The sequence below is a fragment of the Chlamydotis macqueenii genome, chromosome 1, assembly GCF_036417535.1.
Source record: "Chlamydotis macqueenii isolate bChlMac1 chromosome 1, bChlMac1.mat, whole genome shotgun sequence".
Lineage (NCBI taxonomy): Eukaryota > Metazoa > Chordata > Aves > Otidiformes > Otididae > Chlamydotis > Chlamydotis macqueenii.
In genome coordinates this window covers 137039227-137062847 of record NC_141556.1, presented here as the reverse complement: position 1 = coordinate 137062847, position 23621 = coordinate 137039227, and the positions used below count along the sequence as shown (strand labels likewise).

Genomic DNA, 23621 nt, shown 5'->3' with positions numbered 1-23621 from the left:
AAACCAGTGTGAAACAGTGCATTTGTTCTCAAGCAAGAGAAAAGGAAAAAGCTTAAATGACAACAAAGTCTAGCAGACAAACCTAAGAACAAAGGCTCCAGTAGTGACTCAAGAAAAAAATCAGCTAGTTATTTAAGCAGTAACAATATCTTTAGGGAGTAATTGTTACAAAAATTCAAAGTCTAAAGCATGAAATTTTCCAGCCCGAAAGGAATGACAAAGTCCTCTAACTGGTAGAGGTGTTAAACTTCATGTTTCTGTCGATGAAGAAGCCATCACAGTCAATTATATGTTTTAAAAGCTAAAGAACACACAAGACTGATCTTAACGTGCCACACAGAAGACCAGCTGAGAATAACACAGATTACAGCTATTAATTTTAATCTACTTGAACCTCAGATTTTTAATACAGACATATCTTTTTATAGGAAACAGTCATGCTAGATTAACCAAATGTTCCTCTTCATTGCTGCCCTGGAAAGGCTTCGTCCCATAGAAGATATGTGAGTTAACAGAAAACTGAGGAACAAACCAGTTACTACTGAACCTCTCCCAGGAATACCCACCCTACTGCTGGCAACAGGCAGCTGGACAGCCATCCATGTGCCCTTCTCCCATCAGTTATTCCTTTGAGAGCTCTTTTATACTTTGAGCCTTCATAACATCCCATGGCAATGAGATCCACTGTTAGTTTTAAGCTTTGGACCTGCTAAGCAATAATTTAACAACAAAGCGTATGCAGTGCCTAGTAGTGCTTTCCAGTGTGAAGCTGCACAGCATTTTAGTACTACTTGCAAATTCAATTTTCCATTCCAGGTACCATTTATTTGCCACAGCTATCACAAATTTATTTTACCGAGCTCTCTTTAGATCAAATAGAAAAAGCAGAAGTCCCTTGAAAAAAAGTAAAGTTACTGGGCTGCAAAGAACAGACTAGGCTGGGTTAGTCTTTAGCTACGTTTGTTGACTTAGCTCAGTTTTCAGTTGCCAGTAGAGACAGCCGCTATGCTCTGCAATTTTCCTCTCCGTTTGTCAGTCTTGTATGTATTATCAGCTCAGGAATGCAATAACTTCTCTTTTCTTCTCTTTTTTTTTTTCCCCACTTTTTCCATCTAATTAATGCCAACCAGAATAAATGTGTCTTTGTGAACTAGTCAGACATAGTAGCAGCTGCTCCAGGTGGTAGTTCGTGCCCATCCATATTTTACAAAGCAACCAAACAGGTTCAGCAACATCCCACATCTGAGCATGACTTGGAAAAAAAAACAAACAAAAAAAAGACAAACAGGACAGGCCAAGCAACCCACCTTTGGATTACTCTGCACTAACTTCCATGAATCTGTGGCAAATTCAAGATCATAATGATTTTTGTGTAATAAAAAGAGAATAATTCATTTTTTTTTCCATAACAACCAAAAAAAAAACCTGTGCTCAAAAAGCTTGAATGATGGCCACAGTGCACTTATTAATCAGCAGCCAGCCTACAGGAACTTATTTTCTGGGGAACTAGTCTGGCTGGCAGCTAATTCCTCCTGACAGGAGACTTGCTGTATCAGTTTTAAAACCACAGACTTATAGGTGGATGTAAGGATACAAATGTCACAGTTCCTCACCACCTTTGTTTTCTGCTGGATCATCCTAGTATTGTCTTCTCCTTGCATTTGTCCCAGCTGGGAAAATCCCCAATCAGAACATGAACACTCATCATCTCCCTTCCAGCCGCAAGAAATGATGAAGAGGCATCACCTGAGGTGATGGAGGAAAGAAGCAGCTACAGTATGCCGGAAAGAACATTTTTGCTGCTACTGGAAGTTAGAGAAAATACAGTTGTTATATCCAGTGAGACTGATGTGTTAAGGGCTCTGCTCCTGCACTCTATTTTGCAGTGTTTCCTATTTCTTCCAAGTTCCTTGTCAGCACAGACATCCACACTCAGAATAGTGGCAGAGCTGTCATCTGCCATGGAGTCACACTTGGAATACAAATCCATGCTTTGATCTGTTCACTCCATGATTAGATTTCTTGCAGCTTCTTTTCCCATCTTAAGTTAGGAAAAGATGGCTTCAGTTGTCTCCAGTGCCACAGACAGGATGAGCTGGGTAGCATAGGGCTGATTCAAGAAACAAGTCCGAGAAAGGGCAAATGGGGCAAGGGGGCAGGGCAGGAGATATATGTTGCTTAAGTCAGGTTTCCTGGCTCAGAAGACTGATAGATAAGTTCCTCTAGACATGGCTGAGAGCAAAACTTTAATTTCAGCCATTGAAAAGCTAGACAAAGTTTTAGCCAGCTGTTCAGGTTCTGTCTAGAAAATGGAGTGAAACTGGCACCCCAGGATGGGATAAATCTTCCTCTGGAGACAGATGTCCAAAATAGATAGCATGAGTGTCCCTTTGTAGGTAACCATCTCTTCTGCTGTTAACTCAGAGAAAGCCAATACAGCCAGGATGTTCTGGGTTCCTAACCTTCAGACAGCTAAACCAGACCTCTCTGAAATTGAGGGGGGGCATATAATTGCAGTGAACACACAGTTGTTACTCAGTTTATATCACTTCCTTCAAAGCTTGCTCAGGTTCCTAGATTGCCATTAGGAATGGATGACCCAGTGTTCCTTCAAGACTTTCACGCAGGCCAGACCTACTTAAGCCAAGCAGAAATGGGGAGGGCTTGTTCCTCTGCATATTCCCCCTGTCTAAAAACTTTGCAAATGCACTTGGACGACTTCTAGATGCAGTGATGAGGGAAGATTCCATCTTAATGACACAAAAATACTCACACAAGTTGGGGCAAGAAATTAAGTCCATTTTCAGTAGCTTACTTTAGTCCAATTTCAAACAGTATCTAAAATACTGATGAAAGTCCATGGTAGCTCTCATTTCCAGCTCATAAGAACCAAGCCTTACAAAACTCTTCATAGAAGCCACTTCTATTTTTTTTTGCTTGTCTTCCAACTCAATTAGCAACACTGCATGTGTGAAAGGGCCATGTATGGACACCTTATATGTTAAAATACTACTTTTATGATATTTTCTGGAGTGCTTTCCTTCCCTAAACTATGGACACCTCTAGACAATAAGGACCAGTTTAAATCCCTGGCAGGGGCATGGCAGGTCTCCTGTCCAAAATATATAAGCAAGGTACGAAAGATGAGCTGGTAGCAGCAGAGCCTGGCACAGCTTTCAGCTCATCTTGAGGTGCCAGTAATTTAGCAACAAAACAACAGAGCTCCTAACGTAGGGGCAATACCAGAGAAAGACCCCATGTAAAATACCAAGTATTGCAGTCCTAAATGTGTAGAATACCCTGCAGCTGTTGTGCAGCCCATTTCTCAGGCAGTAATGCCAAATGGAAAATTAAAAAAAGAAAGAAAGAAAAAAAGTAGTGTATATGTGGGAAATAGAACTGATAGGACTCATTTTTCTTATCTGTATTCCTAAATGTAACTATATGCTGTATTCTGAACTACCTTTGTTGACAACTGAGACCTTCTGCTTGACAAGATATTAATTTTTCTCCCTTCTTTCAAAGGAAATTAATCTAAAAGACAGAGGAAAGCAATTTATGGCGTACTGCTTTGTTGTATTAAAAATGTATGATCCTTAAGGACTGCATACGTTTCAGCTAATCTGAAGTAAATCTATCAGACTAAAACCATCAGCAATACACTACCCTCTCTGTTCAAGGAGCTAAGCGTACCAGCCACTCAATGAGATATTCTCTGGAAAAGATCAGAAACCAACACATTTTCCTCCTATTAGCATGGATGAGATGCACAAGAAAGCCCAAGAGATGAAATATTTTAGCAGCCATGCGTGAATTCAAAAGGCAGCAGCACAGCCATCACTTACTTAAATGTTTAATGCTGAAAGACGATTTAACGCTATCCTCAGTAAATCTTCATTTGTTTTAGTTAACTAGAAAACAAATGTATTTTCTCACATTGATTTTTTAAATTAATTTAGTAGTAATTGGATACAAAAAAAATCTACAAAATAAACAAGCAAGCAATATAGAGATATTATCTACATAACAGAATTACCAGCAGGGGAGATGGGGGAAGGTATTTTTTCTTCAATATTCACAGTAAAAAGTATGTTATTCTGTCATCAATGCTAAGCTCCTTTGACACAAAGAATCTACTTTAAAAACGGCAGACACTGCATCTGAGAAGAGAGATTAAAAAGTCTACCAAGTGGTTCACCAGGAGCCTTGCTATCACTGCTATTATTTCAGCATAAACCATGCCTCATTTAAAGATACCTTTTTTTTTTTCCCTAGTGCTGACTTTTGATTTCCCAGTCTTGTTTTCTCTTTAGAGTAGTGATAGTGAGGTAGCTCTCTTGTGAGGAACTCAGAAATTATGATTATGTGACTGGCTGAGTTTAATGAAGGAAGCTTTGTTCTCTTTCTTTTCTCCCTCTTGGGGCCAGCCAAGTTTTTCCCTCTCTTCCCCTCCCTCTATTTGAAATTCAACTGCTCAAACATCAGCCATACATACATAAACCCTCCTCTTCTCCACCCTCTTAACTCCATCCCCACAACCCGGCACATCAACATCCAGAAGCAATTCCCTGGTTGGGTGATTTTTAATCACTATCTTGACTGGCAGCAGAGAGATTAGGCAATGGTCCACTCGAAAAGTAGCTTTAACACACATTAGCCTCCTGAAGTGCTGAACTCTAAACCTCTTTCTTCTGCTATGTCTACTCTGTATCCCACAAAAACCTTTACTGATGGTTGTGAGGCACAGCTTTTGATCCATACTTGGTTACAGAAATGGTATTAACTGGCACAGTGTTTTTCAAAAACTGCAACACAGCTTTTTTTTTTTTTTTTCAGAATTTAACAATGCAAGATGAGAAACATCCTTTTTATAAAGAATTTTTTTTGTTGCCTTTATTACTTAAGGCTACGTTTTAATTTATTCCAATATAAACTTACTTTAATTAATTTATTTACTATTGCAGAGTTTTACACTACCCTATCATGTCTATTACAACTTCAGGATGGGTCAGATGAAAAGAGATGATTGAAGATATTGATCAGTCAGCATGATCATTAACCTAGCACAGTTTCTGACTTGATGGCCACCTAACAATATACCATCTGGTCAGATTCTGCTATACTGATACCTTTAATTAACCACTGCAAATCACTTTTACCATAACGCAGTTCCTTCTACTGAGGATTTCTTTTCCAGCAGCACCAAAATCTTTTACAGTTGTAATGCAGAATAGTCTGTCATCTGTGAGAATAAAGGCATCCTATCCAGTGGGAAAAGTTTGGCTTTGCACAATTTCAGTAAATATTGGTGCTGTTTAAAAGAAAGGAATTTGCTGGTTTTTTTTTTAAAGCCAAGTTTATACTCCATGCCTCTTTTTACTGCAACTGTGCCAGTGTGCTTCAAAATGGGTCTGTTATTGCCATGCTCAGCACTGTGTTAAGTGCGTGACAGTGGTTTCATAAACAAGGGACTAAAATGAGACCACTGAGCTCTTTATTGTCACCTAAATCAGATTACAACCTAGGCTTTTCAAAGGTGAACAGAAGACTGCAGACTAAACACGCAGCACCACTTACATTAAATCTCAGAGGAGCAAAACATTTTGAACTCTTAGGAAGAAAAGAAAGTTAATACTTCATTTTGCTGTGCATTCATGCCGGGATTTTATCACACACATAGAGCACAGAGCGCCTTCAGCAGAGGAACTCTGCTCCCTTCACCACTTACTTTACTGTGAATTATTTTGAAATGTTGAAGTGCTACTATTCAAATAAAAAACATATATTATTAAGATCTATGGCTTTGCATTATATTTGCACTTGGGATTATGAAGTTACAAGAATTAGAAATTCCTGGAAACCAATGTACTAAAACGTGATTCTGTGAGACACTGTCCTTGTCTTCCCGAGTGCTTTATTATCAAGTCAAACTGAGCTTCGTAACTGTCTTTCGGTGGAAGGTGGGCTGGACCCCCTTTGTAAACAATCAAGACATGGTCAAGATGGTTTACAATTAAGAATCATGTAAACAACCACAAGATATTATCAGCCTTTCTTTAGATGTTACCTCTTTCATTTGCGTGGAAACCTCAATATATTATGTGCACACAAGGAAAAAGCAACAAAAACCCAAAACATCTGTTGCGTGACATATCTTTGAAATGACTCAACTATACAGTTACAAATTGCAAATTCAAGTGACTGACCATAATGCCTTTTCACTTCTAGAAGACGATAAGGTAAATCATATTATTCAGGTTTTATACCCAAGCAATGCGGAAAAGCATCTGACAATACTATGAACAGAATTATTCATGTGTATGCCACCACTAATGGTCTGAACAGTGAAAACCAGACACGAAATCCGAGCCCCTAGTCAGTGAGTGATGTTAATTTTTCAGCAGCATTTGTGTAAAGCCCTCCCCCAAAAATAGTCAAACAAAAAAATCCTACGTCACATACCTTCAGGCTGCATCGGGAACATGGATATCCTACAACAATATTTCAGATGCAAAGCAAAACAGAGTTTAAAATAATATGTAGGAGAGTGAGGAGAATATAAACCATTCAAAGCATAATACTTCACCATCCACTTGAGATTGTCTGACAAATATCTTTTTTTTTCTTTGAGTCAGACCAGTACTCAAAGGGCCACAAAGGCTTAAAAAGAAGATCTGTTCTGTCCAGTGCGAAGATAAATATCACCCTATTGCACCAGATGAAGTACACCAGTTCTCGCGATGGATTGCTTGTTTGGAAAAAAATCTCTAGTACATTGAGTAGTGCTTCTTCCTAGGACTAAACATTTTAAGACAGTCTTTTAAACCATTCTCACACCTAGATTTTTATTCTGTTACTTCGTATATTAAAGAATGAGGGCTACAGTCTTGCTTTCAACTTATACATTTCAGAAGCAGATGTTTGTTTATATTGGAAAATGACATATTAAAAAGATATAGTGTAGATATAGGGGGAAGTGGTATCTTTTTATGGTCAATATTACCAAGCCTCCCTTCAGCTCCCCATCTGCTTTTCTCAGGTGCCTGGGGGATGGGAAGGAATTGTGTGGTGGTACATGGCATCTGGAACAGGCTGACCTTTCCTGGACAACTGGTCTGCAAATTGATTAGCAGAGTGCCATCTTCCCATCACAGCCCACAACAACGCAAGCAGGAGCCTCAGTATTACCACCCTCACAGGCATTCAAGTCAGAAATCAGATTTAGAAAAATTATTTAAAAGCTATTATTTTATTACATTTGACATGAAATAATTTGAGAAATCTTTCCATGTGCTTCCTGAACTTTGATTCATTTGGATTTCTGCACTGACACAAGAACGCAACTGCATGAAAGTCAAGTCTACGAAAGCCACCCAGTGAGGGACATGGGTGAGCGTTACCCTCATTAAGGGTGGAAGTCATCATGTCTACATCTTTAGCTGGTTGAAAGCTAAATGTCCAGAGATCAAATTCACATTAAGTCTCTGAAATCTAGAGCAGGATAGGGTTGCTTGCACAGCCAGTGACCACAGTGTTTGTCCAAATTGTTGTTTCCTCAGCTAAGGAAAGATGCTGCTGCAGCAGCAAAAGAAACCTGGAAGGAGGCAAAGGGGAGAATTCCCACCCATTGTACCAATTTGGTGTTTGACAACACTGTTCTTTCACCAGCCTCTTTGAAGATACTTGTGCCATCTGTCAATCCGGACACACCACTAGAGATGAAATCTGGACACACAGCTTATTGGTGAGTTTTACCAGATGTATTTAAAGTTAGGAACATGTCTGCCAGTTAAACTAATAGTATAGTTGGATTCCCAATGGGGAAGTGGTGGGTAAATAGTCTGACACAAGTCACAGTCTTCCTTTTAAAAATAAATATGGATGCAGAGACCTGAGTTCTCAGATTGGGATCTTTGGTTCTCTGATATAGTAGCCTGGACATATCTTAGAATAGTTTTGATTATGATATTGGTTTATAATACAGACGGGAAAACCAAAGGCAGATTTCCTTTTTTCCCCCCTTTCTTACTGCTGTGTCTTACATTTTCAAAAGGGCATATGAGAATATGTATTTTTTATACGTCCACATTGTGTCCAATTTTTTTGAAGAGTAAGTGCTCAGTATTCTTTGAAAAACAGATCCATTTTATATGTTATATGTGACTCTTGAAAATACAGACGGTTCTCTCTGACCATCATCTTGAGTAAGCAAAACCGAAGTTCCAGTCACATAGTCAAAAAAGTGCTGTTTGCATCTGCCCACGTGTGCCTTGACATTTCCAGTGCTCAGTATACCACTATTTCCTTCCTGAACCACAGTTTCCCCTTTTTGTCTCCAAAATACTTAGCTTAAAATCAGAATTTGATGGATGTAATTCTTCTAAATGACAGCCCAACACTTTCAAGTTTGATTTTCTTCCTTACCAGAGTTGTGCAACAGGCTCCATGTTTTCCTGCGGCATAATTTTGTTTAAATACTAAAATAACAAGACCTTAATGGAACATAAAATGAATACATCACTGTAGATAGCTCTTTGCTGCCAGCCATTCCTTACAGTCTTTGCCATGCACGGCTCATTACACAGGAAACAGTTCCAGTTTTCTTGTACCCTAGCTCCAGTTTGTAAGTGCTATTCCTCCATGGATCATAACATCAGCCTTTTTATTCCCAGATTTTAAAACATCAAACTGCTAAACACATTTTAGCATTTCTTGAAATCATTGGCATTAAATCACTACATTCAAACAGCCAAACAGACCGGATTATATATGAAGGCTGTCTGAACAGAGAACACTTGTTCGTCTTTTTCTCAGCATTATGAATGCAGGAAAAGCATAAGGTGTCATTTTGGAGGCTATAAAGAAAACAGCATTCAAGCATAGCTTCAGAAAGCATTTTAGCTATTGAAACTCAGCAGCCGAGGGCAACAAAAATTTCCCATGGATTTAAAATTCATAGAATTGGCAGACCTTTTGTAGAGGCAAGGGGTAAAGTTCATGCGTTTCATAGCTTCACTAACTCCAAGAAACAACGGTGCCTTTATGTACTCCTGAGCTTTTCTATAGAAGAGATCCTTCCATAGTTAGCAGAGATAAGAAATAATGCAGCACAGATACAATAGTCTCATACTTCTGAGCAGTACAGCATCCTAAACACATTCATATGCTTGGTCAGCAGATATTCTGTACCTTTGGTTGAATTACAACGTTTTAACAGTAAAAAGCTGTCTGCCTCTTGCAGTTCGGCTCCTTGTTAACTACGGGAAGAGGCAGCTCTGCTCGGAGCGGATGCCTGGGAAGACAGAGCGAAGTCGGTGTAATCAGGCCCCAGTAGGGATCTGGCAACAAAGCCCAGAGAGGAAGTTAAAAGGATTAGCACTATAACACTGTTTAGCATTAGCACTCTTCTCTCTCAGCCTGACCCAAAACCATCTTCCTCCTCTTAAATCTGCCCTTCATAATTTTTACTGTGCTCTGAATACGTAAGTTCACTCATGTATTACTTAACCTCCTCACTTGAGGGAGAGTCACTTCATTGTGCCTTACCAGCAGTCTGAGTGTGGCTTGCTCATTAGCTGTATCTGCATTGTTAACATCATCACTCAGGATGAGCCTGGTTTGGAAAGCAGTATTAGGGAAATGAGCAGTTCAAATGCTAATTCAACAATATCTGTGCCTTTGAAAAGCAGAAGCCCCTGTACTTGCTGTATGTCCTCCTGTTAGTGCTTTTGAGATCATTTTTAAGCAATCTCCCAATACTTTCCATTAACTGAGCTTTTGTTCGCATCTCTTACTGATGCTGGAGCGTGAAGTTTCATCCTCTCACATGAAATAACCCAGACTATCAGCTCTGGATGAGCACTTAATAATGATCTTCAGCCCCTAATGAACATCCAGTCCTTAGGCCACGACTGAAGCAGTAGAGCGTGGGAGTAAAATACGCATAGTCTGAGTATCGGGTTCTCTGCATCCATCATTTCACTCTATGGGTCAGCTGTTGACCGGTCCAATACGACTTGTTAATGTAGACATAGGCACTGAGCATGCTGAAAGCTTGGCACATTCAGGAAAACCTGACTGAGGATTCAGGTGGAGGCAAGTTTGGTAAGTGCGGAACATGGAGTTTCAGAAACAGAGCATTCGGAAAAAGCTGAAGTCATGGGAACAGGAATGAGTGAGAATGTAAGACACTGAAAAGACAGGAGATACTCATGATTGGAGTCCTCGTTTCTGAAGATAAAAATGTGTGGTATGATGTAGATAACACTTGTTGCCATAGGTGAGATTCCATTAAGAACCCTGCAGGGTGTAATACAGCTCTCAGTCATGTTAGTAATCTGGATGGCATAAATGTTTCTGAAGTTAACATTTTTAAAATTAAGTAGTCAGTTTGTGCCCTTGCTCAGTTAACTGTGACTAAATATCACAGAGTACCACTTAAAATAAACTGTAGCATGAATTCTCCTGAATAAATCATTCCTGGCTGCTAGGAGACTGTAGTATCACTCTGCTAACCTTCGTTGGACACATCCTCTGTAAAGGAGGAAATCAATTTCATCTGACTTTAGGTAAGAAAGGCAACATCAAGCAAGATTTTTCTGCATGTCTTATACAGCCATCTTTGGGATATGACAGATGTCAGGGGAAACAAAGCCCGCTCTAAATGATACTAAATTTCAGTTCATCTGATGAAGTAAAGGTGTCCATAATATAGAACCCTACAGATGACTAGATCCTACTAATCCTGGGATTCTTTCATACTCAATAGGCATTTCAAGGAAGCAATTTATCTGATCAGTTTTAGATAGCTTTCATCAAAAAAAAAGAATCCTGTTGTGGAAGTACCTGTATCCATGGACTATAAAAGAAGTCTGCAGCAAATGAGCTAAGACATATATGTCCCATTGTCAGTGAATATGTTGTCAGATGACTCCCATCACAAGCATGCAGTATATCCAGAATATTTCCAGTTAAATTAGTACACTTCCTGGAATGTAATCATGCATGGTTTAATCAAGATTAGAATGGCTTCTTAAAAGAGAGCATCTCATAATATTACCTAAAAAAAAAAAAAAGGACTTAAATAAACAAAAATTAAAAAAATATAGAATCATAGAATGGTTTGTGTTGAAAAGACCTTCAAAGATCATCTAGTCCAACCCAGCTGCTGTGGGCAGGGACATCGCTAGATCAGGTTGCCCAAAGCCCCATCCAGCCTGACCTTGAACACTTATAACGATGGAGCATCCACAGCTTCTCTGGGCAACATGTTTTTGAGTGTTTCACCATCCTCACTGTAAAAAATTTCTTCCTTATATCCAACCTAAATTAGTCTCTTTGTTTAAAAGCATTGCCCCTTGTCCTGTCACTACAGGCTCTGCTAAAAAGTTTCTCTCCGTCTATCTTATAAGGTCTCTTTAAGTAACGAAAGGCCCCAATAAAGTCTCCCCAGAGCCTTCTCTTCTCCAGGCTGAACAGCCCCAACTCTTTCAGCCTGTCTTCATAGGAGAGATGCTCCAGCCCTCTGATCATTTCTGTGGCCCTCCTGTGGACTCACACCAACTGGTCCATGTCCTTTTTGTACTGAGGACTCCAGAGCTGGACGCAGTACTCCACGAGGGGTCTCATGAGAGCAGAGCAGAGGGGGAGAATCACCTCCCTTGACCTGCTGGCCATGCTCCTTTCGATGCAGCCCAGGATGTGGTTGGCTTTCTGGGCTGCGAGCATACGTTGTCAGGTCATGTCCAGCTTTTCATCCACCATTATCCCCAAGTCCTTCTCCACAGGGCTACTCTCAAGCCATTCATCACCCAGTCTGTATTGATACTGGGCATTACTTCATTAGGTTCACATTGTCCCACTCCTCAAGCCTGTCAAGCTCCCTCTGGATGGCATCCCTTCCTTCAAAAAATATCAAATAGGCCACTGAATTTCTTGCAAATGTTTAATTATATGCAAATGCTTATAAAATGGCTTCTTTTAAACCTACAGAGTATCACATCTGGATTCCCTGTTGAAGTTGGTTTTAAAAGGTATGTCCTTTGGAAGCAGCATAGACTTTTGTTGTCCCATTGTGTAAATAATATTTCTGTCTTAAAAACATACTGTCATTTTAATCTTTTTAAACAAAGATGAGGGGAGAACACAATAGAGTACTATTGGATTTAATGCTAGCACAATTTTTTTATTGTTTTCTTAAAAATTCCAAACTGACTGGAGATGCCTTTCCCTTACCCTATTCCCTCATGCTTTATTAGACCTTGCTGAAACACTTAACACAACACTCCTTCACTAATCCTGACTTCTCAGACAGCAGCAATGCTCAATATGATTGTTCTGCCTAAATCTTTCATCACAATCTATTTAAAGCCTTCCCAATACTTTTCTTCCTTATATTAAAGTGAACATCCCACATAACAGCAGGAGGTGTCAGCTCTGTATGTCAATCCATACATAGTTTGAAGATAGATTGCACAGATGATAAAGATTAGTTTTTCAAGGTTTTCTTGGGAAAAGCCTAGTTCCTCAGGTCTTCTTTTATTTATCTCCTCCTATCCTTGATATAAGTAATAAGCCACAGATTTAGAGTCAGACATCTAAAATCCAGTTAACAAGGCAGATAGATAAACTTGTCCTCACTCAGATATTTACAATTTGCACTCTATTGTTTTTTTCACATCAGTTTTCAGACTGACATTCCTGTGTCTGTTACTAAGATTTGTTGGGGCAATTCCTGTGGTTCCTCCAGCTGCAGCTCAACCACTCCATGATGTTTTCCATTCAATTGCAGGAAGACTTCCCCAACCTTCTGTGCACTTGGTATAGTATAGATAGGTACTAGAAAGCTAGCAGCATAAGCAGATTTAATCTGTGTCCTCCCCCTGAGGTGAATAGGGGATGTAGAGCAGCTGACACGAAAGCAGAACTGGGGGCCTACTTCATGCCCATGTCTATGTCATTGGCCTGGGAGAGTTGAGGGTCACCACCCAAACAAGATCAATAAGTAACTCCTCAGTTGCAGCATGGACATACGGAGATATAAAATTGTAACAGAGCTACAAACTGACCCAGTCCAGGCTTCCTGTCTCAGCACATTTGCATTTAAAAGATAAAGATAAACCTGCAAAATATTAAAAATACAACCACGTACCAAAATAGTAAAATATCTGTGAATTATTTCATGCACTGAAACAAAATGCTCTGAATATTTGAAAAATGTGGTCAACACATCTTACATGCTCAAAGTTAAACTGATAGTGTCCATCTAGAGAGGATTTAGAGGGCATTTTGTGGAGCAGTCCTTCTTAGTATAAGCCACTAGTCCAACTAAGTATAAGTATAAGCCTTAGTCCACTTCCTAGTACCATTTGCAATTTCCCCAAAAAGAATTTCCTGCTAGTGCGAGGACACTAGCAATTTATCTCCCTCATTCTGAGTCATTCTAGAGGCTTTTATGGTTTTTGATCTTTTATACTATCTTCCTTAAATATTTTATGAGATACTATGACTCATTACACTACTTGTATAATCAAGATTTGGAGAATAGATGTTCCTGGTACCCTTCAATGAGCTACTGGAACATCATCGCTGGAACTATATTTGAGCAACTATATTCAAGATTGGAATAGGTCCCTTGTTCTTATCTAAATATCGCTACTAAATTTTGCATTAGTTTCTGCTTCAGGACAATCACTGAATGATGTCTGAACAGAATCTGCTGTTGATGCCTCATGCAACATTTAAAGCCTTTTTTTTTCACTTCTTAGAAACGTATGTGCATGTCTGTCTGGATAGAAGCATGGTAAGGGAGGAAGAATTTAAAAAATAAACATCGTAGTTATCTTGTTATAAAAGCATATGAAGAAACAAGGTACCTGCAGTGTTTACCTTAAGGTAGCTAGCAAGATCCTCACTATAGCCTAAGCTATCCACCATATCACGACTTTTTCTCTCCCAGAACAGCTAAAATATAACAGTAATCCTGGGATTATAAAAAAAGACCAATTTTGTTATTACTGGGGTCAAGAGATCTGATCAGATTAAGTGCTTCTTACTACTGGAAACCTGTTCTTCAACAATGAAACACAAAAGTTTTTAACAAAATTAAAATATTTTGTATTTTACATTTCATAAGTCTCTTTTGTATCATCTGGTCTGACACAAAATTTCACAATGAGATAATGTTTTTTAAAATTTAGGGGAATTCTCCACTTCCTCTTTCACCAGATGTTTTAATTCCAAGGAGTAGTTCAGCCTCACTCACAGATCACAGGAATAAATCAAATTTTTTTTTGTGATAGAACAGCTCCCTATTGAGAAGTTCAGTTTCATAAAAATATACACATTTTACAGGAGTATGTCAACTTGAATAAAATGTTTTAAGGAATAAGCCAAAAATAATTATTTCAATTAATTTGCCATTAAATGCAAATATTTTTTTGTTTACATATACTATGTAGAAGAGCATACTTAGTGCTTTAATATAGTCAAGTAAAACAAAACAATAACTCAGTCCAGATACATCCCAGAGCACAATAACTGAGTCTTATTTGGGGGTTCATCTGAAAATTAAACAGTTTCAGTGGGTCGACTGGTTTGGAAGGTTAGGTTTTGGGTTTTCTTTTTTTTTTGAGGGAGCTAGGGAGAGAATAAAGACTGGATATAGCTGGGGAAGAGAGTACCATTTTAAGAGAAGCATATTCCATGAAGATACAGTATACATTTCAACCCTACAGGAAGGAGCTCTCTCCTATGCATTCTTAAATCATCAATATCACCAGTTCTTACTGCTTTTTGTAAGTACAACTGTAAGTAAGTAAACTTCAAAACATCTTTCAAACTCATTATTACAATCTCCATTTCCAGGTAAGACCAAGGCATGACAAAATTTTCCAAAGGCTCTCCAGTATGTCATTGTCCAGCTTCCCCTCCTGATTAACAGTTCATTTCAGCAGGCTGGTGTGCACTGGCTAGCAAAGGATTTGCTGTTCTTGCAACTTTCTTAGCAGCTGTACACCAGAAAGTCATAGCTGCCCTGGACCACACATTGGCTAACGCTACTGACACAAAAAGCATCCTCTCCTCCAGCTCTCTATGGAAACAAGCCTAGCCAACAATGTGTATCATCAACAAAAACCAAAGGTATGATGTTATGTCATCATTTTTATCCATATGCAATCTTTAATATCATCGGTGCCTCCTCATACAGTATCCACTTGTCAGCCTAGAGCACAAGTGGCAACAGCCATAGGAATTTGTTCAGTTATTCCCATTCTCCTAATGTGTCTCTCTCAAGCTTCTCCTGTCTGCAAAATGAAGTAGTGTGGCATAGAGAGTCTCCTACTTCATATAAGCAGACTTTCAGCAAGAACCTTCCTATATTTCCTTTTAAAAAAAAACTAGAGTCTTTCAACAACAACAACAAAATAGAAACAAAACCCCAAATGTTACAGTTTACTCATTTGCCATTTTGCATCCTGTTTCTGAAACAAGAGTTGACAGGCCAACATATGTGACCAATAACTGCTGTTCAGAGTTAAGCTCTGCAAACAGTGATTGACATGGAGCCAGGCATGCCATTAGCCAAGGGAGTTATCAACTATAGACTAGCCAAAATAAACCCCGAGAAATTTCCTCTGGGTGTTAATCACTCTGAGTATCACTCTTTCCCACACACTAGGCAAAGAGTCTTGACCTTCTGATTTAGAGCAAAACCACTCCTATTAATTAAATAATTTGTCCATTATCACCTGAAGGCATACATAACCTTTTCACCCTACACAAGAAAGAGAACAGAGTAAGTAAACAAATGTCTATTGTAAATATTACTAAATCCCCGAACTTGCTGGATTTGCTACAGTGCATATGCGATCCTAATACCACTTAGCGTATATCTGCACAGCAAAGCACATTAACACGTATTTTTTAAATCTCTAAAGGATAAGTCTTTGCACAGCACTTTTAAATTAAACAGTCCAAAGCTGGGAAAATTAATTAAGTCAGTCACCTTTCAACTCTGACGGCTGGACTTATGCCTGGCCTGAAGTCCAGCATCATACAATATTTGTCCATATCATATAAGCTTCTAACTGGTGCCACATCTTTCACAGCACTTCCTACTGAGATGACATATCACAACATCAAATGTCTTTATCATAAAAACTAGCTTTTCCCATATAACTGCAGTTATAAAATTGTGTGGGACAAACTATTTAAACACTCTATGTAATAACCTCAAGACTGAAAATGCCAAAAGCCTTGCAGTTTTATGAGAAAACTAAGCCTTATATTTCAGCTGCTTTTAGAGATGTTAAAAACCCAACAACGCAGAATATTGCAGTGGTTTTTTAATGCCCATTAGAAAGAAGAGCTTACTAGGAAAATAGTTTTCCAGAGGATTTATACAACAAAACTCCATTGATCATCCCGTTACCCTCTTACACTACAACACAAAGGGGCCTGTAGAGGACAGGTACCATCAGGATCCGTTCTTTCAAGAAGAGATAGGTCTGACAGTTTAATGGAGAAAGAATGGGAAGTTACAATGGCTGTTGTGAGTGTTTAAGCCATTTTGTATGCCTTCAGAGGTCAGCTTTATCCTACTTACCTTTCTGTCTGCTGCCTTCCTTCTCTTTGCCTCCAAGCTCTTGATGTTTATTAATTACTCCTCTTCCTCGCAACTATGCTTACCAACCTAACTTCTGATTCTGTAGCACTGAAAAGTCTTATTTTCATCCTCAAGGCTTTCAAACAAGCTTCATTCACAATTTCTGTATAAAGACTCCTTCCTCTGCATTCCTAATGCAATTTTAAGACTCTGGTAATCCTTTCCTTCTCTGCAGGCTCCTCCTGGTCTCCTCTCCCACATAGTTGTTTTCCCTCTGGGCCTCTCTCTGTCCCTCTCTTCTGTACTTTATTTTCTGAGTAACTTAGTCTAGTCTTAGGAATGCACCCTGGTATTTTAAAATGTACTGCTGTCAAGAAAAATAGAAAGCTGCTTCCCCCGTTGTTATGCAGGAATAGCACACAAACAGCCAGAGCTGCCCCCTTCTTTCTCTTCCCCTTCCTTTACCTCTTCTCAAGTGCCTCAAAAAGTAGTCATCACCTGGCATAGCACCAACCAATGGCACAAATATTGGCCAAAAGATGTTTGGAAAGGCTCAAAAATATTTTCAAGCTTAGGATTTTCAAAGAAAATTTCCAATTCCAGTTCAATGACAGAAGAAAGAGAAGATGTTAAAAAATGCTACCAGTATTCTTCTTCTTTGTCATGCTCAAATTTCCAGCTGCACACTGACCAGGACAGGAGTCCCAGGTTGGCAAAGCCTACCTCCCTGATGAGGTTAAAAGCACATTTGAAAAGAAGAAGGATTGAGATGGCATTTCCCCTCTTTCTTTAAAATCCCTCTCTTCCCTCTGGGCTCACCCTACAGTTCTGTGAGCTCTAATGTTGTCCAGATGGCTGGGGAAAGAGCAGGAGGTTAAAGACAGAAACCAAAAAACTGGGGTCAGGGAAGCGAGGAGGCATTAACAGAAATCCAAGAGCAGGGATAGGGTTGGGGGCAGTGAGGCTCAATCCAAAGAGGTAAAAAAAAAAATCACTGGACTAGGATAATGTACTGGAATTAGTCTGAAAACTCAAGGAAACCTTAGGAAAAAAAAATCAGTACCATTGGTTTTTAGTCTCTCTTGGGGCATACCTACCTCATCAGCTCAAGACAAATGAGGAAATAAAGTGCATTTCTCCACAAACCTGTTTTCTCCAGTAACAGTTTCCAGATTTTCTAGACCACAACAACACAATCTGTCTTCCTAAAGCTAACTCCGCTACAATATTTAGAGATATAAATTCACAGAAACAGACAACAGAAAAAGTCATGGAAATAGACAAATTAGACAAGATCCATGATCTAATACCCCAGGATTTCTGGCCCAGAAAGACAGATGATGCTTGAGAAACAACTAAAGCCTTTTGTGGGCAATCATGCAATAAGACAGAGCTAAAGGGGAAAAGGCTTGGGTGTTGGTTATTTTTTTTTTTTTTGTTATGTTGGCCAGCAAGCCTCTCTTGGAGGCTGTAAAGAAACTTTCTCAACACAGCTATAAGAGCTTTAACAAAGATAGATGTAATGTCCTGCACCTGGAAATAAGTAATCCCAAGCAACAGCACAAGCTGGGGACTGATGAACTGAGGAGCAGCTCAGCTGAAAGGGACCTGGACGTGGAGGCAGGCAGCAACCTGAATGGGATACAGTGGTGGGCCCTGGCAGAGAAGGTGGCTAGCAGTCTCCTGGGCTGCATTAGCAAGAGTACAGTCTAATAAATCAAGGAGTATGGCTATTTCAGTCTACTCAGCACTTATTAGGCCACACCTGGAATACTGTAACCAGTTTTGGTCCCCTCACTTGGAGACATTGGGAAGGGTTCAGCGAGGGCTACCAAGATGATTAGGAGGTTGGAGAACTTGAGATATAAAGAAAGTTTGAAGGAAACAGGTTTGGTTGGCCCGGAGAAGAGAAAGCTCAAAGGGGATCTAATCACACTTCTTAAATATCTAAAAAGCCAGTTATAGAGGAGATGGAGCTACTCTCTTCACAAGGATGCTCGCTGACAAGACAAGAGACAGTGGGCATGAGCTGCTGAGGGGGAAATTCTGTCTGGGTAAAAGGAAAAAAGTTCTACCTCATATGGAGACTGGAAGAGAATGCCCAGGGAAGTGGTGGACTCTTGCGCGCTGGAAATGCTCAAGAGCGTTTGATTAAGTTGCTGTGGTGCCCTGTGTTGAAGAGAAGTTTGGAACAGATAATCTCCAGAGTCCAATCTGAACTTTCTGTGAATCCCTATCCATGCACAGTCTTGCTAGCTATATGATTAGTGTTGTCAGTCCACAATCATCTTCTTTCTCAAGCATCCATCTTCACATTGATTTTCACAGGTTAAAAATACCAGGTATTTTCTTTTGAAAATTGGGATTGGCTGTTCCCACTTTTGATACACAAGATACAGCAGTACTGTCATTTTGTTGCATCCTTCATTTCCTTGACATAGTAAACTTGAAGGGGCAGCAGACAGGTTTTCTTATTTGTTTATAAACCATCATAGTCCTGCATGATCAATGTACAAACATATGCATGCTCCCAAGACATTGACTACCGCAGCTTCTACTACTCTGGGGATATATGATATTTATTTCCAGTCATTGCTAATCTTTCATAAGCAGTTTACACTTTAGTTCTCTTTAAAGGGAGGAGGAACATGGAAGGCAATAGCAGGCTTCTTTTGCAGTCAAGACATTCAAGGAGAGTTATATTATGGGAGGATTTTTTAACCTTCAGTAACAAAGCTTAATTAGGGATCGAGAGCAAATGTTATAGCCCAGAAGAGGCACCTCTGAACGCTCATTCTTATCAGGCTTTTGTTCCAATTAAGCTGGTTAACAAGGGATGTAAGAGCATTTGCATCTGAAGCACACTGAAAGACTTCAGAGAGCTATTATAATTTTAAATTTTACTTGAGCTGAAAAAATCTGAATAAGCAGTACCTTTTGAAGATCAGATGTGTTTGTGAAGAAATGGTGAGGAACCTGTACAGCTCTTAACTCACTGAAATATTTCAACAGTGTGAGGAACAAGCTCATGATGAAACCCAAGAACAAATTTCTTATTATTCAAGAAAATATAAATGAAATTTAAAATTGTAAGAAAAAAAAAAAAACCAACAGAAAACCAGGAAAGAAAGCCTCGTTTTGCTCTCACACTATCACCTGATCTGTTCAACATTTGTCACCAGAGTGCAAATTTACTCACAGACATACTTTTTGATTAACTACCATAACACAATATTTTGAAGGAGGATTCCATCCTACCTCCTCAATCCCACTGACTTCAGCAGAAGCAAAATTAGGCTTCAGAGCCGCCCATTTTGGATCAAGCAAGGCTAAGAAGCAAAAGGTGCAACCCTGCAATAGCCTACGTTGGTTACACACCAGTAAGGGTTATGGCTGTGGGTGGACAGGTAAAGCTAAGAAAGAGACAGAGCTTTCCTTTGCTAGCACTTATCAAAATGTTTTAACAGCAACAGATTATTTTTCCATTACAGCAAGGAACAGTAGCATTTAATCCTGTAGTTGTCCCCTGAGGTACTACAATTTGAGTCCTGGTAAACACAAATTCTTGCCTTACAAGTCCAGATGGTAGGAGAGAAAAACAACAGCAAACATAAATATGAAGAAAAATCCTTGAGATTTTGTTGAAGACTAAAAAAACAACCTCAGTTTTTCCAAGAGAAATACTGATGACTTCATATGAGATCTTATATTTCACAAGGAATGTATATGGCATGATTCCTTTACTCCACTCTATTTTACATAAGCATCCAGGTAAAATTAAAAACGTTATTTTCTAGTGATGAAAAACCTGTATGGGAAAGGTGTCCATAGCTACATGAGTTAGCACAGCCATTCTTTATTCATGAACTTCAATGAGCTTTAGATGCAAAAGGGACAAGATGCTTTTCGGAATTGGTAGCTATAATTTTGCTGTGAGTAAATTCACTCCTTTTTGTTGCACAAAGGACATACATAAAAGTTTCAAGAGATTTTGTTTTATATCAGTTTTTTCCCAGATCTCTAGAATTAGCCCGAAGGATCCTTTTAGAGAGTAAGTAAATACATATAAAATATTAGGACAACACTGCAATGCAAAAAGGATGTTAAAGTGCTCATCCAAGGAGATGACATAACGAATACTGACATAATTTCCAAGCAGCAAAGCAAAACTAGGTCAAATCACATTGACCTATCTAACATAATAAGCTTTTTTTTTTTCGGATTTTTACAATGTAGACTGTGTCTGCAGGCATTAATGTCCCTTGTTATCTATGTATAGTGTTGTCACTCTGCTTTAATGTCTTATCACCATCTTGTGTTAATTAGACCAAAACAATATAGTGCACTTTTGAACTGCTTAACTCCCAGTTTGAAATCTCTGCCTAAACTATATTTCTGAGGTTATCCAGTTAGAAATGAAGTCATTAACTCTTTACGGTCACTTGTTTCAAGAGGTGCTACTAGGGCTGGTGGAACAGCGTAACTTTGCATACAGGTCAAAATACAAAGCTCTGTCAGTTGTGTATTACTTGTCAAAAATGAGGTCTGCATAGTTAACATCTGTCAGTGAGCACAGTCCACACTAATTTTAATAGCACCCTAGTCAAGGCAAAACCCAGGTATATACACTCTCCTGAGCATTACATGGACAAATCCCCTCCATGTTTGGCTATCACATGTCCCTTTCAAAGCGCTTTGTCCACATGCTTTGAAAGGGGCAGTCCTTTCCTTGCTCAGGGCAGCCTTCCTTTCCCATACTCGTTTGTTCCTCTGCACGTCAGATTTACAGCACACGTATTACTCAGTGAGACTATAAACAGAGTTGTGTAGGCTTCCCCCTACAGCCTCTCACAACCCCCACAAGAGCAGAAAAATGAGAAGTGAGAACGATATCTGTCTGCATCCCTGCCTCCAGAGCTGAGCTGGGACCAGAGACCAGGCTGAGAGCTTGAGGCCCCAGTGACCCAGGGAGCTGGGGCTTGTTGGGAAGGAGGAAAAAACCTGAGGCAGGAGACAGAGGCAGACCTTGGTGATCCACAATGTTATCAACAGTGTCTACATATCCCTGTAAAATATACAGATTTTGCAATACGGGCATAATCTTAGGGGAATAACCCAGTATGTCCCAATGATAAAATACTCTCCAATACTTTTGGACTTTGCTTGATGATGGAGTATACATTAAAAATGGGATTCTGGCTGTTCTTATGATGGAGTGTCTGGATTTGGCAACTCCAATTCTAAATATATATATGTGTAAATATGTAGTGTTTCCCTTTTCTTGCTTTCTTCTTTTTTTTTTTATGTCTCAAATAATATCTCAGTAAGAAAAAAAAACCCCACACAAAATAAATAAAACCAAAAAAACCTCATAACCAACCAACCAACCAAAAAAAAAAAAACCAACAAAGTGCACCACAAAAAAATCATATTTATCATATCCAAATATGGATCATATTTCCATATGGGACAACCAGTGAAAAAAAAGTAGAGAATTTTTTTGAGACTATTTTGCCAGAAAATACTGATTTCTCAGTATTTTTTGGAAGAAAGTACCAGCCTTAGCTAATGCTCATAATAAATTTCCTGATAAGAAAAGAGATGGAGATCCCAGAGATGGTCGGGGGTCTCATCTGAGCAAGCTTTCTCTTCCCCTGACTTGTAATGGTGCACTGGCTCGCCAATATCACAAATGAGTCTGACTTACCGCTATGGTGGAGGAGGGGAGGGGGGGTCTCTCTCAGCTCCTGGTGCAGCTGTTCAGTAATTAAATACCTGCAGGCTCAAAGAGCCAAGTTAAGACCATTAGTCATGGGCACCTGCTCGGGATGCAGGGGTGCCGAAGGGAGGCGGTGGGGGATGCCACGGGCCCACAGGTGCACAGGCAGCACAAGGCGGCTCGGGTGCAGTGTGATGGGGAGCTGTTGGCACCACCAGAGACATGAGAAATATGTTGGCCTCCTTGCCCCAAAATATGGAGCGACTGTCATAGCACATCACCAGCTTCTTTCTGGGACCATGAAATATCCCTCCATAAATATTTTCATTGCAATCTATCACACTACCATGAAAAATCTTATCAGCCCCATGGATCTCCTTATTTACCATCCCACTAAGCCAGGAGTAAAAGTCTGGATTTTCTTTTATTTATTTTACTGTCTTAAAATTGCTCTTGCACCCAGCTATCCCAACACGAATGCAACCAGAAAAGTTTTATCATACTTCATGGCCAAACAAACATAGCCTTTTCGCCAGCTTTTTTGTCCTCCCACATCCCCTTGGGAAGATATAAATAATAATGATAAACAACCATGACACGACAGCAAATAGGAAAGAATTTTAAAGAATTACAAGCTATTTTTATTGTTTAGAAAAGAGATCAAAATCAGCTTCCTACCCTTTAGTGCCTTTTCCAGCTTTCAGACAGGGTGGATTCTGCACTGCAAGCCAGGGATCTCAGGGATATACAGTAATTCCTCACAGCTTGCTAAAGCATTACAAGCTGTAAGCTGCACAACTGTAATAAAAGACTTCAAACCCAAGAACAGGCTAAAGAATGGAGTACCCTAAGAAGTCTGAAATTCAGTTCAAACAAACTCCAGCACACATTCAAAAGGCTATTCACATGGTTGGATGCGAACACAAGTCTGCTCCTTTCTCTCAGCTCAGTCTTCACCCTCAGCCAAATCAAATTGTTTCTCTGAATCAAATTCTTTTTTCAAATGCTGCAGCACTTACTGAGCTTCAGCATCTCCCCTGAGCATTCACCACCGAGCTCCGAGCTCCCAGTAGCTCGCTTTCCTCGACCCCAGGCTCCAGCAGACCCCTTACCTCTGGTGCTACTCTGCGCAGGGACTCTGAGGTCTGACAACTTTTTGCAGAGCTCAGAAGCTGCTGAAGCCCTCCGTACCCGCTGCCTGCCTCCTCGTCCCTCCCCAGTGGGGAAGCCCCAGGACCGGGCAGCGGTGGGAAGCTGGCAGCCAGCGCAGCAGAGTGGCGAGCAGGCAGGAGGGAG

At 39.7% G+C, this 23621-nt stretch overlaps 1 protein-coding gene across 3 annotated transcripts in view; it reads right to left on the bottom strand.

The window, feature by feature from the left end:
- MID1 (midline 1) overlaps positions 1-23621 on the bottom strand; it is a 186069-nt gene that overhangs the window by 124933 nt on the left and 37515 nt on the right. Inside the window, exon 1 of one of the 3 annotated variants that reach the window (XM_086768113.1) lies at positions 23438-23544. The exons of the other annotated variants lie outside the window; for them this stretch is intronic. The gene's annotated coding sequence lies outside the window, so the exon portion shown is untranslated. Of the gene's footprint in view, positions 1-23437; positions 23545-23621 lie in introns of those variants that run through there. 3 annotated transcript variants of the gene reach the window in all.